General features: G+C 44.7%; 1 long non-coding RNA gene across 1 annotated transcript in view; it reads right to left on the bottom strand.

The window, feature by feature from the left end:
- LOC138676411 (uncharacterized) overlaps positions 1 to 12464 on the bottom strand; it is a 66911-nt gene extending 54447 nt beyond the window's left edge. Inside the window, exon 1 of the long non-coding RNA XR_011320783.1 lies at positions 12404 to 12464. This is a non-coding gene — a long non-coding RNA (uncharacterized lncRNA). The remainder of the gene's footprint in view (positions 1 to 12403) is intronic.
- Between the last annotated feature and the right edge of the window lie 6494 nt (positions 12465 to 18958).

The following is an 18958-nucleotide window of genomic DNA, read 5'->3' as shown; positions in this document are numbered from 1 at the left end:
ACATGTGGAATTATATACTTAACAAAAAAGTGTGAAACAACTGAAATTCTGTCTTATATTCTAGGTTCTTCAAAGTAGCCACCTTTTGCTTTGATGACTGCTTTTCACACTCTTGGCATTCTCTTGATGAGTGTCACGCCGTAAATGGCGATAAAAAGGCAGGACGGCGTACTGGGACCCGCACCTGTCCTTGACTCTATAAAGGGGCCCTGACTTGCCCTTATCTCAGGGGTACCTATAATGGTTAGGAGGCCTGAGCCGCCAGCGTATCCCTGTCTCTTGTGTAGACCCTATCAGTGGCCCCCTCTCCCCCCCAGGAAGGAGGACTGCACAAAAATAGCAAAACGACAAATAGACAGGGAATACAGACAAAGTAACTTAAATAGCAAACACCCTGAAAACTCACACAACCACAGAGGAAACACTGAGTAGGAAAAAGGGGGGGGGAAACAAGGAGAGAAAACCGGTTTAACATGCAACCAAATAAGCAGACAACAATCTAAGTAAATAAACCTCCAAGCTCCAACACTACGCTCCTTCACACTCCAAGCCAGGCAGCTGAACCGATCACTGACAACAGTTGTAGTCAAAGCTAGGTCTATATAGAGGATGAGATTACAAAATCCAATTCAGCTGAGAGACCAAGCTCTCAGCAACTTCAGCAACAAGGTTAACTCTTGCACTGCTGGCACAAGGCAGCCAGGTCAGAATTCAGGAGAAGAGCTTCTGTTCACTGTGTGTGAAGGAGGCCCAGAGCGCTGCGGTTCTCTGAAGCCTCTTAGTCGCGGTAGCTCCATGACAGTACCCCCCCTTCTACGAGGGACCTCTGGAACCTCAGGGCCAGGTTTCTCAGGATGGGCTGTATGAAATGCCCGAACCAACCTAACCACATGGACATCGGCAGCAGGTACCCACATCCTCTCCTCAGGACTGTACCCTCTCCAGTGTACCAGATACTGTAGAGACCAACGAACTAAACGAGAATCCAAGACCCTGGCTATCTGGAACTCGAGATTTCCATCAACAAGGACCGGAGAGGGAGGGGAAGGTGACGGATTGGATGACGCCACAAACTTCTTGAGTAAGGAGCGATGGAAAACATTATGGATCTTAAATGACTGAGGCAATGCCAGCCAAAAGCAACAGAATTCACGACGGCCACAATCCTATAAGGGCCAATGTCGTAGCCGTGTATCCAGCCTGTTCGGAATCCGTATGGGGGAGCTTCTGGGAGATTGGACATGCAAAACACCAGCTGCAGCAAGGTGAGAAAAATTATTCTTACAAACCTGTTTTGCACTTGCAATCTCTCATCTGGATCTCTCCATACCTCTGGGTAAAAGGCTGCGAGCATGGTTCAAAGAATCCACATCACCAGTGAGTTTTGTGTTTTGTCTATTTATGTCCGTATGAGAGTTGAATAATAGAGTTATAAGATGATAATTGTTATCTGTATCATTTGTCAGTATCCTAATTGGTTGTGTATTTGTGTAGTGTGTAATACAGAGCTGGGATAGACTCTGTGCAGTGTTGTTATTTTGGTCATTTTGGATTGGCAGTACATTATATGAAGCTGTATTTTGTATTAAGGCCGTGGTTTTTGTTGTTTGGCCTTAAAGTGCTTTCAGAGTGTCAGTGGACACTGCTGCAGTTTTTGTTATATAGAGTTATAGAGTTATATAGAGTTGTGTTAATTCCAAAGTGCAAAATAGGCAGGCTGTGTGAGCCTTGTATGTATGTACGGTGGGGCAAAAAAGTATTTAGTCAGTCAGCAATAGTGCAAGTTCCACCACTTAAAAAGATGAGAGGCGTCTGTAATTTACATCATAGGTAGACCTCAACTATGGGAGACAAACTGAGAAAAAAAAAATCCAGAAAATCACATTGTCTGTTTTTTTAACATTTTATTTGCATATTATGGTGGAAAATAAGTATTTGGTCAGAAACAAAATTTCATCTCAATACTGTGTAATATATCCTTTGTTGGCAATGACAGAGGTCAAACGTTTTCTGTAAGTCTTCACAAGGTTGCCACACACTGTTGTTGGTATGTTGGCCCATTCCTCTATGCAGATCTCCTCTAGAGCAGTGATGTTTTTGGCTTTTCGATTGGCAACACGGACTTTCAACTCCCTCCAAAGGTTTTCTATAGGGTTGAGATCTGGAGACTGGCTAGGCCACTCCAGGACCTTGAAATGCTTCTTACGAAGCCACTCCTTCGTTGCCCTGGCGGTGTGCTTTGGATCATTGTCATGTTGAAAGACCCAGCCACGTTTCATCTTCAATGCCCTTGCTGATGGAAGGAGGTTTGCACTCAAAATCTCACGATACATGGCCCCATTCATTCTTTCATGTACCCGGATCAGTCGTCCTGGCCCCTTTGCAGAGAAACAGCCCCAAAGCATGATGTTTCCACCACCATGCTTTACAGTAGGTATGGTGTTTGATGGATGCAACTCAGTATTCTTTTTCCTCCAAACACGACAAGTTGTGTTTCTACCAAACAGTTCCAGTTTGGTTTCATCAGACCATAGGACATTCTCCCAAAACTCCTCTGGATCATCCAAATGCTCTCTAGCAAACTTCAGACGGGCCCGGACATGTACTGGCTTAAGCAGTGGGACACGTCTGGCACTGCAGGATCTGAGTCCATGGTGGTGTAGTGTGTTACTTATGGTAGGCCTTGTTACATTGGTCCCAGCTCTCTGCAGTTCATTCACTAGGTCCCCCCGCGTGGTTCTGGGATTTTTGCTCACCGTTCTTGTGATCATTCTGACCCCACGGGGTGGGATTTTGCGTGGAGCCCCAGATCGAGGGAGATTATCAGTGGTCTTGTATGTCTTCCATTTTCTAATTATTGCTCCCACTGTTGATTTCTTCACTTCAAGCTGGTTGGCTATTGCAGATTCAGTCTTCCCAGCCTAGTGCAGGGCTACAATTTTGTTTCTGGTGTCCTTTGACAGCTCTTTGGTCTTCACCATAGTGGAGTTTGGAGTCAGACTGTTTGAGGGTGTGCACAGGTGTCTTTTTATACTGATAACAAGTTTAAACAGGTGCCATTACTACAGGTAATGAGTGGAGGAAAGAGGAGACTCTTAAAGAAGAAGTTACAGGTCTGTGAGAGCCAGAAATCTTGATTGTTTGTTTCTGACCAAATACTTATTTTCCACCATAATATGCAAATAAAATGTTAAAAAAAACAATGTGATTTTCTTGATTTTTTTTTCTCAGTTTGACTCCCATAGTTGAGGTCTACCTATGATGTAAATTACAGACGCCTCTCATCTTTTTAAGTGGTGGAACTTGCACTATTGCTGACTGACTAAATACTTTTTTGCCCCACTGTATGTCTATGAGAACTCTGAATGAGATGACAGGTGAGTAAATAAGTATAAGGAATAAACATAAATCCCTGATTGATGAGGGGTTCCGTTAGGTGTGGTCCTCTGTATGTGACAGAAGACATTATTCAGCGCAGTTTGAGCTGAATTAGGTGGAGTGTTTGAGATAAGGGATTTTCTTCTTGTAAAAATCAACTGAAAAGTGGAAGGAAAAGAAACAACAATCCCTGAATGAGCATGTATGTATGAGTGATCACATAAGTATCATTACTTATCTAACTGTTGTTAATTGTCCAGGATGAATGAGTTGTGGATATTTTTAATGTACATTTAATTTACATCTGAGATTCAGTGAAACCCGTGTTATGTGTGGTTTGACATTGGATAGGTTTCTATATGTGTTTTGGCCGGACGCGGTCAGAATCAGCTTATTCAAGTTATGCAGTGATCTGCCTGTATAGAGAAACTATTTTTAATTCCGAGAGAATGAATGTTTTGTAGAGATTAAGTCTGAAAACTGCTGCATTCTGTTTGTGTGTGTGTGTAAGACAACAAGCTTATCAGCGCGAAATAGCTGATGGGAGGGGTAAGCTTGACATTTCTCCCTTTTGTGCTGTGGGCCAGAGAAAGGGGGGGCCATACAGTCGCACTGTAGAATATAGAGCTGTGCATATTTTATCCTCGGGTCAGTACGCGCTGAGAGATTTTGTGTTTAAAGCAATAGTACTGACTGTATTGAAGTAGAAAGAAATATCGTAAGTTCAAGTTGGAATTTGAAAGTGAAAGAATTGTGCCTAGTATAGAGGAAAATTTGTAAGTGATTGAAAAGATTGGTAAAAGATTCTCCTGCTTCAAGTTGAGTGATTGATATAGCGAATTGAGGATCCACAGAGGAGGTATCCAATTGCACGGCTGATGTAGTGTACGGAGTAACCTGCTACAGTCAGTCTACGGCATTAGGTGGTGTAACCTTGCCGTCCATGGAGCTGTGCTAGCCAGCTGATTTACTGAGTGGTAGGTAGTGAACCTGCTTGGTAAAATCCTTTAAGTCCACCGAGTGGTAGGTAGTGCACCTGCTCGGTGCCACCGAGTGGTAGGTAGGGAACCTGCTCGGTGTTGTTGAGCGGATAAGTTGAAGCCATGGGCAACTTATTCTGTGTGCAGTCAGGGCCCCCAATGGGATCCAAAAACCGCTGTACAGATTGGAAAAAGGAAGCAGTGAAAGATGTGAGACCAATATTGAAACAGGCAAAAATGCCAGTGAGTGAATGGATGTTTGGATGTTCAAAAAGGCACAGACAAATGAGGAAAATAGCATGTGAATAAATGGCATCTGAGAGAGTGCAGCAGGACGGAAGCAAGGTGTATTATGAATGTTTTGATGCTTAAAAGTCCGACTATGACTGACACATTACTGCTACGGTCATACCTTTGTATAACCAGAGACCAAGACAAGACAGATGGACTTGTAAACATTGCGGTCAGACAAACCCAGACTGGAGAAATACTTGTATGATCTGTGATGTAATCAGGTAGTGTAAGACAGATACAGGAGTATTATCCCTGGAAGCCCTCTGACTAGCTAGCTACGCTAAAACAATTGGCTGACCCTGAGAACAAACCTTTCCCATTTTACAGACAAAGACAATATGATGGACGAATAAGTGCACCTGAGCAGACCTAGAGAGTTGGTGAGCACCAAAGCAGGTGACATACTAGGATGCAAATTAAGACTTTTACAGATGTGACTAAAGGAGAGAGAGTACAGATGTACTCTGGACGGTTACAGCTGAAATGGGCAGACATGGGGTACAGTCCAGTAAACCCACTCGATGTTAAAATATTGGTAAATACATTCATTGACGGTATGACAAAAGGCTTATGAGACGCAGTACAGACAGCCAGACCTAAATGGAGAAATGTAGATCCAAAGACCTCCTGAAGGTTGCTCAGGAGTTGAAGAAACTAGGACAATAAGACGACGTGCCATGTATGCTGGAAAACGAGGAAAACAGTAGAGACGTAGTAAGGGACCTAAGGACTTAGAAACAGTGAAGTGCTGGAATTGTGGAGAAAATGGACACTCAGACCAATCTTCCACCTCCTTCACCTTCAGACTAGGAAACTGACAACCCAGCGACAAATGTGTGCCCTGTTCTTGTCCCCTCCGGACCTGGTCCTGCCTTGATGACCACCATACCAATGCTGGGAGGGAAATAGACAGAATTCTTGACCAACACTGGGGCAGCTGGGACTAGTACACAAAGACTTGATACTGCCAGACATGATTACTGACGAGACTGTGGAATACGCGAGGGTAGGGGGACAAGCGACTGAAGCCCCTATGACTAAACAAGAAAAGACTAGAGTCACGAGACAGCCAAGAGGTGCTTACAAACTTATTGTTAGTGACAATACCCCTATGAATTTGCTGGGAGCAGAGTTGAGTGCTGTCTAGGCCACTATACAGTACTCTCCTGAGGGTATTACAGTCACAAGTCCACTTTCATATAAACACTTAGGGCAGAGGGACGCCAGGGTCTTCCACGTGCTCATTATACCACAGGTAAATCATGCCCTATTGTAGTTGCACTTAATTCCATTCATTTGCCAGTTTTAGTAGTTTCCTTACACAAAGATGGTATAGTTACTGTGTATTTCTAGGTTGTCTTCATATGATATATAGTTTTTTAGCAATTCATTATATTGGCTCAAACCATAGTCACTGTTTATTTGTCTTTTCCAGTTCATATACCTTATCGCAAGCAACTGGCATTGATATTTGGCATTTTTCAAATCCCTTCTTTTCGTATTCGGAACTGTTAGTTATGGATTTATATAGGGCTGCTACTTTCTTAGAATAAGCTTGTGCTTTGCTGTGGCCTATGGCATTGTGCTCCCCCGTTTTATGACTCAGTATCTTTCGTAATTATATATATATAATTTTCTTTTGGTAACATTTTGTGAATCAAATTTAGTTTTTTTTAAGGGGTACTCTACCCAATCAAATACGGGTAGAAATATTTGGACATTAATGTGTGACTTATATAAACACTTGTGTAATATTGCAGAAATGGTGTATATGGCAAGAGTAGTGAAAGTAACACCTGACACCAGAATGTCTGAGGACAGGGAAAAGAGTCGGGTACCAGACACCGTTTGGGCAAGGGGAAAATCTGTTATGGGTCGACTGCCCATTCCCCCTGTCATGATAAATCAAGAGAAGTAATCACTCCTCTTTGGTTAAGGCAATACCCCTTAAGTCTAGTCAAATCAATGGCCCTGAGCAGGGATATTAAAGAGTATGTTAAGGCAGGGGTTCTAGTGCAGAGATATTCCCCCTGCAACACCCCTTTGTATCCCATTAAGAAAAAAAAAGGACCCAAGGGTTCCCCTGACACTTACAGAATAGTTCATGACTAACGAGCTATTAATGATGTTACAGTGAGTGTGACCTCAACTGTACCTAACACACACACCGTACGGTCACAGATCCCCGCGATGTCAAAATGTTTCACAGTTATTGATTTGGCAAATGCATTCTTCTCTGTACCACTGCACTCTGACAGTCAGTATCTTTTGTCTTTCACTCACGAAGGTAAACAATACTGTAGGACGGTCCTCCCACAAAGGGGGAAAGAACTCCCCAACCATCTATTCAACAGCGATGGCAGGGATTCTTGAGCAGTGGCAACCACCTCATCCACAGATTGTACTACTACAGTACGTGGATGACCTCTTGCTCTGCTGCCCGGACCAGATGTCCGGAAGCTACAGTTTCCTTGCTGTGTTTTTTTTTGGCAGAAAAGGGTTGCAGAGTCTCACGTGACAAATTACAGTATTGCAAATAAAAGGTGACATTTTTAGGACATTGTATTGCTGAAGGTACAAGACACCTGACTGAAGACAGAAAACAGGCAATACAAATCTCCCTTTACCCAGGTCACACCAGCATCTACGCACCTTTCTAGGTTTGGTGACTTACTGTAGGCCTCAGATAAAGTCTGCTTCACAAATGATGCACCCACTCTATGACTGTTTGCCGTCAGAACCCTACAATCTCACTCAAGAAGCAATTGACTCCTTCCACTCTCTCAAACTGCTCATTGTGTCAGACATTCCAAACTATGATCAGCCATTTTTCTTATTTTTCACAGAGCAGGGTGGACATGCTACCGCAGTACTGACACTACAACATGGAAAGAAACAGAGACCGATAGCTTACTACTTAGCACAATTAGACCCAGTGATTAGAGGGTCTTCTACATGTGTACATGCTGTAAGAGCTGCTGTATTACTGAAAGACATGTGAGATCACACTGACTTTTTCTTTTTGACATTTTGTTCCCCACGTGACATTAATGCCAGACTCGTACAAGTTCAACCAAAACACCTGTCTAAGATCAGACAGATCAGACTTGAATATGCTCTAATACTAATCCCTGAATATGTCACCCTCAAAAGACATAATGTTCTGAATACAGCCACTCATCTGCCTGTGGATTCAGTAAAGGGGGAATTGGTGACAACAGTGGCAGGTGGGAAAAAGAACATGACATGACGTTGACATGACGCACGAACATGACTGCATAGGAACTGATGAGTCAGGAGACAGTGGGTTTTACATATGTTCGTGGGAAGAAAAAAACCTGTTCCTAATGCATATTTTGAGGTTTTTTTATTTTTGTAGATGGCTTCAGATACCACCAGAATGGGCGACTCTACATTGGATATGCATTAGTATCCTCACATGAGGTAATCCGAGTTGAACCACTCGCTCCTCACATGTCGGTGCAGGAGGCAGAGTTGAAGGCACTCACTGAAGCGTGTAGAGCTGCTGCAGGTAAAGTCGCTAACAGTTACACAGATTCGAATTGCGCATGGGGAATATCCCATGATTATTGCCCTATCTGAAGAAGCAGAACGTTTCTTACATCAGCCGGTGAGCCCATTAAAAATGCAGAGCTGGTGAAACAATTAGTGGAGGCATTGACGTTATCAGTCCAGGTTGGCATCGTCAAGGTAAAAGCACACACGGACGGTGACTCTGTGGAGGAAAAGGGCAACAGAAGGACAGACGAGGCTGCTAAAGTAGCAGCAAGGCGGCCTAGGGAGCAGTGGACGGTGGCGGGGAGTCAGAGTATTCCAGCCACACTGAGCCTAGATGTCCTGAAATCCCTCCAGCTGCCCAAACAGAGAAGGAACACTGGGAGAATGGGAGCTGAGCTGAACTCAGAAAGAGTATGGGAGAATCAGGATAAATCGTATATACCAAGATCCCTGCTCCCAATCATGGCGCAAGCAACACAAGATGCCTCCTGGATCGCTCCTGGTTTCAGTTACGCAGCCGCAAAGCCCGTACGGTCATGCCTCATTTGTGCACAGCACAACCCAGGTAAAACAGTAAAAATCCCTAAGAAAGCGACACCCAGGCCTCTCTACCCGTTTCAGAGACTGCAGACTGGCTACATACAGCTACCCAAGGTAGGAGTGTGTGAAAAATATCCTAGTATGTGTAGATCTCTTCTCTGGTTGTCAGGAAGCCTATTTTGTAAAATGTGCAAATACTAAAGCGACTGCAGACAAACTCATGAAAAAAAAAAACTGATCTGCAGGTATGGTGTCCTAGAAACCATAGACAGCGATAGGGACACACACTTCACGGGAGAAATAATGAGGGAAGTCATGCAGGCCCTGGGAGTACAGCAAGCATATCATGCACCATATAGACCACAAAGTAGTGGGAAAGTGATGAGACTAAACAGGACACTTAAACTGGAAAATCAAAGGCCACGGCAGACAAAGGAAAGAGCGGGGTAGAGTGTTTGTCTCTTGCACTCTTTTCAGTCACACACACTCAAAATAGAAAGACAGGCTTGTGTCCTTTTGAAGTCCTGTTTAGTAGTTTGCCAGAGGCTGGTCTGTACTTCCCACAGGTGCTACAAAAGCAACACGGTGCTATAACAGCTCATGTCCAGGCCGTACAGAAAAGACTTAATGTGGTGCATAAACATGTGTTTTCATCCATTCCAGATCCTAATGCCAGTGCAGACGTATATCAGCTGAATCCAGGTGATTGGTGGTCATACACAGATGTACATCAGCTGAATCCAGGTGATTGGTGGTCATACACAGACGTACATCAGCTGAATCCAGGTGATTGGTGGTCATACACAGACACGTGAGAAGGAACCTAGATCCACGGTTTGACGGCCCGTTTTAAAGTCCAGCTGACCACATTCACCTCAGGGAAACTTGAGGGAAAGCCCACCTGGATCCATGCCAGTCACTGCAAAAAGATCTTTTCACCAGCAGAATGACTGTTGTCCTAATCACCTTGCTGGCTGTGGTAGGATGACACTGGATAAACAAACTTATTCAACATCTTGCTTTTCTTATAAAAGACGTGGAAGGACAAAAACTGCTGGACTGTTGGATCTGTGCACACAGCCCAGTATCTGCAAGGACTATGCTGTACTTAACCTTACCCCAGGACCCAAGGAAGGCATTAACACCACACTGCATGCACAAGTGAGACTTGGACTCAGATTTTCGTGGTTCCTTAAGGCTCTTAATGAGACTAATACAATATAGAGACTCCTTTTTAAATCCAGCCAATTGGCTTAGCGGCCTAGTGGGATGGATTATTTTTGGTGTTTTACAGACTTGTATGCAAATTTTGTTGCTTTGCTTATTCTTTTATGTAGCCGTAAAAGCGCTAATATATATATTACCTAAGCTATGGAATAATGTATGTGTAGAAAAAAACCCTAAGGCTGAACCTTCTGTAGTATATCATAGGCCCCGTATGGCCACTGTTGACGGGGGAGGTGAGTGTCCACACTGAGGGTGGATGGGTGAAGCAGGTAGGAAGTCCCCTTGTGGGTACTAGACCCATGAGACAGGAGCTCCTTTGTGGACATCAGCTGACCCCGTAGCAGAGGTTATACCATTTACAAAAGGGGGAAATTGATATAGAAGGGTTAATAGTTTGCCTTTAAGTGCCTTTTGCCTTTAATTGCTACAATTGCTAGAATCTGTTGATGCAGTAGTCTTAATGTCTCCAATTCAAGGAGACCATACTTCTTATCATGTATGTTCCCAATATTCAGTCACAACATGCTCTGGGTACGTTAGAGAATAAAGGTCAGTATGACCCTGGGTGATGGAGGGGGCTACATGAATTACATTAGAGTTACAGTTGTTGTAAATGGTATATAATATTGCCTCTTGCTCTATTACTTCAGATAAAAGTGACTTGCTCACAGGATATGTGTGAGGTGTCTTTTTGTCTCCAAGCGCGCCTGTAAAATGACGGGCGTAACTCCACAATTTGGTCTCACTGGTGATCTGTAAGCTGACATTTGGGTCAGAATGAAAAACAGCTACGACACCAATAAACCTAGGGCCCAATTTCCATGAGGGAACTTTCAGCTTAATATTTTTGGAGGACAACCAAACCCAATCACCCACACACAGGTCCGGACTTCCACACGTCTCCGATCAGCCGCATTCTTATATCTGGAACCCATCCTCTTCAATTTATCAAGAACCCCTTGCCATACAGACGTGATAAATGAAGAAAATCTCTCCTCTTCAGGAACACATGAGGAATCCCTGCTATTAAATGAACTAAATTGAGGATGAAAACCATATGCCCCGAAAAACGGGGACTTACCAGTAGACTCATGAGAACGGTTGTTTACTGCAAATTCTGCTAACGGTAAGAACTTAACCCAGTCCTCCTGATTCTCTGAAATGAAACACCTGAGATAAGTTTCAAGATTTTGATTTACCCGTTCTGTCTGACCATTGGATTGAGGATGAAAAGCTGAAGAAAACGACAAATGAGTCCCCAGCCAGCTGCAGAAAGCCCTCCAAAACTTGGAAATAAATTGCACCCCCTGGTCTGAGACGATATCTGAAGGAATACCATGCAGTCTCACAACCTCCTTGATAAAGACCTGTGCCAGAGTCTTAGCATTTGGTAACGCGGGAAGCGCAATGAAATGAGACATCTTGCTAAATCTGTCAACTATGACTAAAATAACTGTATTACCCTCCGAAACCGGTAAGTCAGTGATGAAATCTATTGACAAATGAGTCCAAGGTCTATTGGGAATCTCCAGAGGCTGGAGAGACCCAGACGGACAAGAACGAGAGGTCTTGTAACGTGCACATACACTGCAGGCAGCGATATATTCCTATACATCATATTTTACCCCAGACCACCAAAAACGCCGAGAGAGAAGGTCCGTGGTAACCTTACATCCAGGGTGTCCGGCCAAAACCAAGTCATGATGTTCATTTATGACCCTGAGACGGAGAATAGCAGGAACAAAAAGTTTACCTAAAGGACAGGCTGCTGGGGCATCCCCCTGTGCCTCTACCACCTCTCTCTCAAGATCAGAATTAATTGCAGCGACTACTACACCCTTCTGCAGTATAGGACCTGGCTCACAATTATCCCCACCCCCCGGGAAACAACGGGACAACGCGTCAGCCTTGACATTCTTGCTTCCTGACTTGTGCGTAATGTAGAAATTGAACCTGGCAAAGAACAGAGACCACCTTGCCTGCCTAGGTGTAAGACACTTCGCAGATTCTAAATACAACAGATTTTTGTGATCTGTGATCACCATGACAGGGTGAAGTGCTCCCTCCAAAAAAATGGCACCATTCTTCAAATGCCCATTTAATTGCTAGCAGCTCCCTGTTACCAATATCATAATTATTCTCCGTAGGAGATAATTTTTTCGAAACAAATGCACACGGACGCCACTTACTCGGAGAAATCCCCTGTGACAATACAGCTCCCACCCCTACCTCAGAGGCATCCACCTCTACCACAAATGGCTGAGTGATGTCAGGCTGTATTAATATGGGTGCAGTGGAAAAACACTTTTTCAAAGTTTCAAAAGCCTTGCAGGCCGCACTGGGCCATGCAGAGAAGTCCGTGCCTCTTTTGGTCATGTCTGTTAATGGTTTGGCTACCACAGAAAAGTATTTAATAAATTTGCGATAGAAGTTTTCAAAACCCAAAAACCTCTGTAAAGCCTTACGGTCCTCAGGACGATCCCACTCCAAGACTGCCCTGACCTTGGCCGGATCCATACGAAATCCTGTGGAGGACAAAAAATAACCTAAAAATGGAATCTCTTTGACTGCGAACATGCATTTCTCAAGTTTGGCAAATAATTTATTGTCCCTGAGTACCTGAAGGACCTGTCTAACATGAGCCCAATGAGACTCGAGGTCAGGAGAATAAATTAAGATGTCATCAAGATATACCACCACAAACCTACCAATCAGGTGACTAAGTATATCATTGCTGAAATGTTGAAACACGACAGGGGCATTACATAACCCAAAAGGCATAACCAAGTACTCGTAATGTCCCTCTGGACTCAGTATTGAATGCCATCTTCCATTCATCCCCCTCCCTCATGCGAATGAGATTATATGCCCCCCTGAGATCCAATTTGGAGAACCACTTAGTCCCCAGAATTTGATTAAAGAGATCCGGAATAAGAGGGAGCAGAAAAGGATCCTGGACCGTAATTTGATTTAATTCACGGAAATCTAGGCATGGGCTTAAACCCCCGTCTTTCTTGTTTACAAAGAAGAACCCAGCTGCAATGGGAGATGACGAGGGTCTGATATGTCCCTTGGCCAAACTCTCCGTGATATAATCTTTCATGGCAAAACTCATTCCATTTAGAAACCTCTCGAGTCCGCCAGTCTAGCACCAGATTGTGTAGCGTGAGCCAGGGTAAACCAAGAACTATTGGCGACGGTAATCCCCCCAACACAAAACAATCTATTGACTCAGAGTGCAATGCCCCTATTTGCAGGATCATCCCTCGGACAATCTGGGTGAAAGTTCCCTGGCTCAAAAGTGCAGAGTCAATCACAATTATGGGTATGGGTCTAGACAACTCCTGAGTTTTAAGCCCCTGGGTCTGAACGAACCCAGCATCGATTAAATTAAACCCTGCCCCAGAGTCTAAGAAGGCAGAAACTATGAGCTTATTTTCACCAAGACGAATCTTGGCTGGTAAGAAAAATTGTGGCTTACCTATGGAGGAAACAAGTACACCCGAGTTGCCAAACTCCCCTCAACCTGGGCTCATTAGTTTTACGGCGGTTGTCTTCTAGAAGGATACACATACGCATAATGACCCTTTCCGCCACAGAAAAAACATACACCTCCCTTACGCTGTACTGCTGCTGTCCCCTTAGACCGAGTTGCGCCACCTAACTGCATAGGTTCCCCTAGAGACTCAGGTTCTGGTAACTCCAAATTCGAGTCACCCTTAAAAAGCAGCGTCTCCTTAAGTCTCTGGCGCAGGCGGCGGTCTACACAAATAGCCAGAGACATAGCAGCCTCTAGAGTAGCTGGTCTCTCCTGTAGGGCGAAGGCATCTTTTATCTTATCAGATAGTCCCTGATAAAATTGACTGTGGAGTGCAGGGATCATTTCACATTGTATCAGTAGCCCATCTCCGAAACTCAGAGCAGTAATCCTCCACTGGCCGGTCACCATGGCGGAGGTGACGTATTGTGGACTCAGCGAGGGATATGTGGTCAGGATCATCAAACATGTGACCCAAGGCTCGAAAGAACTCCTCCACAGTCCATAACGGCAAAGCGTCAGCGGGAAGTGAAAAAGCCCAGGCCTGGGGATCTCCTTGTAAGAGCAAGATTACAATCCCGACCTCCTGCTCCTCGGAACCTGAAATGTGGGGATGCAACTTAAAGTATAATTTACAGGCCTCCCTGAATGTCACAAACTTGTCGCGCCTCCACAGCTTGTGGAGGTGCGGCAACCCCTGCAGTTGCCGCTGGAGTGCGCTGTACAACCGCCGAGCGGAGGTCAGCCACCTCTAGTCTGAGTTGCTGCAATTGTCCAGCCAAAGCAGCAACGGGATCCATATTGGACCGAGAAAAACCTTTAGGTCAGTGATACTGTCACGCCGTAAACGGCGATAAAGGGGCAGGACGGCGTACTGGGACCCGCACCTGACCCTGACTCTATAAAGGGGCCCTGACTTGCCCTTATCTCAGGGGTACCTATAATGTTTAGGAGGCCTGAGCCGCCAGCGTATCCCTGTCTCCTGTGTAGACCCTATCAGTGGCCCCCTCTCCCCCATAGGAAAAATAGCAAAACGACAAATAGACATGGAATACAGACAAAGTAACTTAAATAGCAAACACCCTGAAAACTCACACAACCACAGAGGAAACACTGAGTAGGAAAAAAAGGGGGGGAAACAAGGAGAGAAAACAGGTTTAACATGCAACCAAATAGGCAGACAACAATCTAAGTAGATAAACCTCCAAGCTCCAACACTACGCTCCTTCACACTCCAAGCCAGGCAGCTGAACTGATCACTGACAACAGTTGTAGTCAAAGCTAGGTCTATATAGAGGATGAGATTACAAAATCCAATTCAGCTGAGAGACCAAGCTCTCAGCAACTTCAGCAACAAGGTTATCTCCTGCACTGCTGACACAAGGCAGCCAGGTCAGAATTCAGGAGAAGAGCTTCTGTTCACTGTGTGTGAACGAGGCCCAGAGCGCTGCGGTTCTCTGAAGCCTCTTAGTTGTGGTAGCCCCGTGACAATGAGCTTCAAGAGGTAGTCACCGGGAATGGTTTTCACTTCACAGGAGTGCCCTGTCAGGTTTAATAAGTGGGATTTCTTGCCTTATAAATGGTGTTGGGACCATCAGTTGTGTTGTGCAGAAGTCTGGTGGATACACAGCTGATAGTCCTACTGAATAGACTGTTAGAATTTGTATTATGGCAAGAAAAAAGCAGCTAAGTAAAGAAAAATGAGTGGCCATCATTACTTTAAGAAATGAAGGTCAGTCAGTCCGAAAAATTGGGAAAACTTTGAAAGTGTCCCCAAGTGCAGTGGCAAAAACCATCAAGCGCTACAAAGAAACTGGCTCACATGAGGACCGCCCCAGGACAGGAAGACCAAGAGTCACCTCTGCTTCTGAGGATAAGTTTATCCGAGTCACCAGACTCAGAAATCACAGGTTAACAGCAGCTCAGATTAGAGACCAGGTCAATGCCACACAGAGTTCTAGCAGCAAACACATCTCTACAACAACTGTTAAGAGGAGACTTTGTACAGCAGGCCTTCATGGTAAAATAGCTGCTAGGAAACCACTGCTAAGAACAGGCAACAAGCAGAAGAGACTTGTTTGGGCTAAAGAACACAAGGAATGGACATTAGACCATTGGAAATCTGTGCTTTGGTCTGATGAGTCCAAATTTGAGATCTTTGGTTCCAACCACCGTGTCTTTGTGCGACGCAGAAAAGGTGAACGGATGGACTTTACATGCCTGGTTCCCACCGTGAAGCATAGAGGAAGAGGTGTGATGGTGTGGGGGTGCTTTGCTGGTGACACTGTTGGGGATTTATTCAAAATTGAAGGCATACTGAACCAGCATGGCTACCACAGCATCTTGCAGCGGTATGCTATTCCATCCGGTTTGCGTTTAGTTGGAGCATCATTTATTTTTTAACAGGACAATGACCTCAAACACACCTCCAGGCTGTGTAAGGGCTATTTGACCAAGAAGGAGAGTGATGTGGTGCTACACCAGATGACCCGGCCTCCACAATCACCAGACCTGAACCCAATCGAGATGGCTTGGGGTGAGCTGAACTGCAGACTGAAGGCAAAAGGGCCAACAAGTGCTAAGCATCTCTGGGAACTCCTTCAAGATTGTTGGAAGACCATTCCCGGTGACTACCTCTTGAAGCTCATCAAGAGAATGCCAAGAGAGTGCAAAGCAGTCATCAAAGCAAAAGGTGGCTACTTTGAAGAACCTAGAATATAAGACATAATTTCAGTTGTTTCACACTTTTTTGTTAAGTATATAATTCCACATGTGTTAATTCATAGTTTTGATGCCTTCAGTGTGAATGTACAATTTTCATAGTCATGAAAATACAGAAAAATCTTTAAATGAGAAGGTGTGTCCAAACTTTTGGTCTGTACTGAATATAGATAGCACAGGTGGCGGCTGATGAATACCCACATCAGCCACTCCTACAGTCACTGTTATTAGCAGCAGGGATAGGCTGATGGGAGTAATAGTCCCATCAGCCGCCTCCTGCTGTCTTTTTTATCACTTAAATGTAACTTTCATCATTCTCCCCTGCTCACGCCAATCGCCAGCAGAGCAGGGGAGAATGATGAGAGCCGTGCTCAGCACCCGGCATCGGGAAACAGTGCTTACTGTAACGCTTCTTCCCTGGTGCCCGTCTGTAGGATACTGATGTGGCACACAGATCACAAGTGTGCCGCAAGTATTACACACACGTACACTGACATCTCTGGTACTGAAAATATCAGGACGTGTGACGTCCAGATAATTCCAGTACCGGAGAAATCGGTACCGGAGTTATCTGTGTCCGTGTGCTCACATAGCACATCAGTGTGGCACACGTGCGGCAGCCGTGTGCCGACTGAGGACCACACGGACCGTGCAGGAGACAGCGCTACAGTTAAGTGCTGTCCCCTGCTTTTGGTGCTGAAGCCGGTATTCATTGCTGCTCCCCAGCAGCGTTCACTGGAGAGAAGGAATGAAAAATCAAGGTTTTCTTTTTTGTTTGTGATAAAAATAAAGATTGGGGTCACCTCCCGCCTCCCATCCCCTGTGTGCCCACCCACTTGCCGAGAAATACTCACCCAGCTCCTGCGATGTATGCTCTCAGCGCCGGCAGCCTGTCCTGTGTGAGCGGTCACGTGGTACCGCTCATTACAGTGATGAATATGCACATATTCCTCACTGTAATGAGCAGTACCATGTGACCGCTCACACAGGACCTGCTGCCAGTGCTGAGAGCATACATCGCCGGAGCTGGGTGAGTATTTCTCTGCAAGCGGGCGGGCGCACAGGGGATGGGAGGCGGGAGATGACCCATATCATTATTTTTAACACAAACAAAAAAACGCCTTGATTTTTCATTCCTTCTCTCCAGCGAACGCTGCTGGGGAGAAGGAATGAATGCCGGCTTCAACACCACACGCAGTGGGGACAGCGCTTACTGTAGCGCTGTCTCTCCTGCGGACGGTACGGGCACACGGAGGAGAGTGCACACTGTTCTCCGTGTGCACGTGTGCGGGACGTATTGCGGTACATGCTGCCAGAGAAAAGCGGACATGTCTCCGTGTTTTGCACACGGACACACGGTCTGTGAAAACACGGAGACATGTGCATAGACCCATTCATTTGAATGGGTCTACGTGTGTCAGTGTCTCTGGTACGTGAGAAAACTGTCAGTACACGTACCGGAGACACTGACGTGTGAAAGAGGCCTTATAGCGGGTTTTTATGTTTGGCAGCTGTCACACACTAAAAGACGCTTTTTATTGCAAACAAAATAGTTTTTGCATCACCACATTTTGAGAGCTATAATTTTTCCATATTTTGGCCAACAGAGCCTTGTGAGGTCTTGTTTTTTGCGGGAAGAGTTGACATTTTTTATTGGTACCATTTGAGGCAGAAAGAACAATGACCAGCAATTCACTCATTTTTTTTTGGTGGGGTGGTTTATACTGTTCCGTGTGTGGTAAAGTGGTAAAATTGATAAAGCAGTTTTATTCTTCGGGTTAGTTCAATTACAGTGATTCCTCTTTTATATAGTTTTTAATGTTTTGGCGCTTTTATACAATAAAAACTATTTTTTTTTTTTATTCTTTTTATTAACTTTAAGATAGCAATACATACGAGGGGCGATCCAAAAGTAATGATAATCAGTTATTTCTATTGCACACAGAAATTAAAATAAAATGTTTTCTCCTCTCTTAGGTACCCACTAGTCCAGGAAAATAAAATTACTAAAATAGACCACGATTCCCGGGAGCTACATTCATTTGAATATGAACTGCCGAGGAGTGAACATCAAAATGGAAAAAAACGAGCTCAGAGCTGTGATCAAATACCTCTGCTTGAAAAAAAATGACTACCAAAGACATACACAGCGACTTGGTGGAAACATTGGGGGACTCTTCTCCATATTCCACAGTTGCACGCTGGGCCAAGGAATTTAAGCTGAGAAGAACATCGACGGAAAATGAACATCGTGAAGGACGCCCATCCACGTCCCTCAATGAAGAAAACGTGAAAAAAGTTGAAGTTGTATTGGCAGATCGAAGAGTGACTATCAGGCATGTAGCTGAGGTCCCAGGGATCTCATATGGCAGTATTGAAAGAATCCTTGCAAAAGAATTGCATATGAGAAAGGTCTCCGCGCGTTGGGTGCCAAAAATGTTAACCGACGAACAAAAGAAGAAACGAGTTGACATTTCAATAGCAAATCTCGAAAAGTTCCAAGCAGACAAGGAAAATTTTTTGTCACGTTTTTTGACCATGGACGAGACCTGGATCCACCACTTTGATCCCGAAACTAAACAACAATCGATGACATGGAAACGAGCCGACGAACCGACGCCGAAGAAATTCAAAGTGTCAAGCTCAGCAGGGAGTTATGGCGTCCGTTTTTTGGGACGCTGAAGGAATTATTATGGTGGACTATTTGGAGAAGGGAGCCACTATTACGGGCTCCTACTACGCAGAACAAATAAGAAGATTG

This window comes from Ranitomeya imitator, chromosome 1 (genome assembly GCF_032444005.1).
Source record: "Ranitomeya imitator isolate aRanImi1 chromosome 1, aRanImi1.pri, whole genome shotgun sequence".
Lineage (NCBI taxonomy): Eukaryota > Metazoa > Chordata > Amphibia > Anura > Dendrobatidae > Ranitomeya > Ranitomeya imitator.
This window is presented reverse-complemented; position numbering and strand designations above follow the sequence as displayed.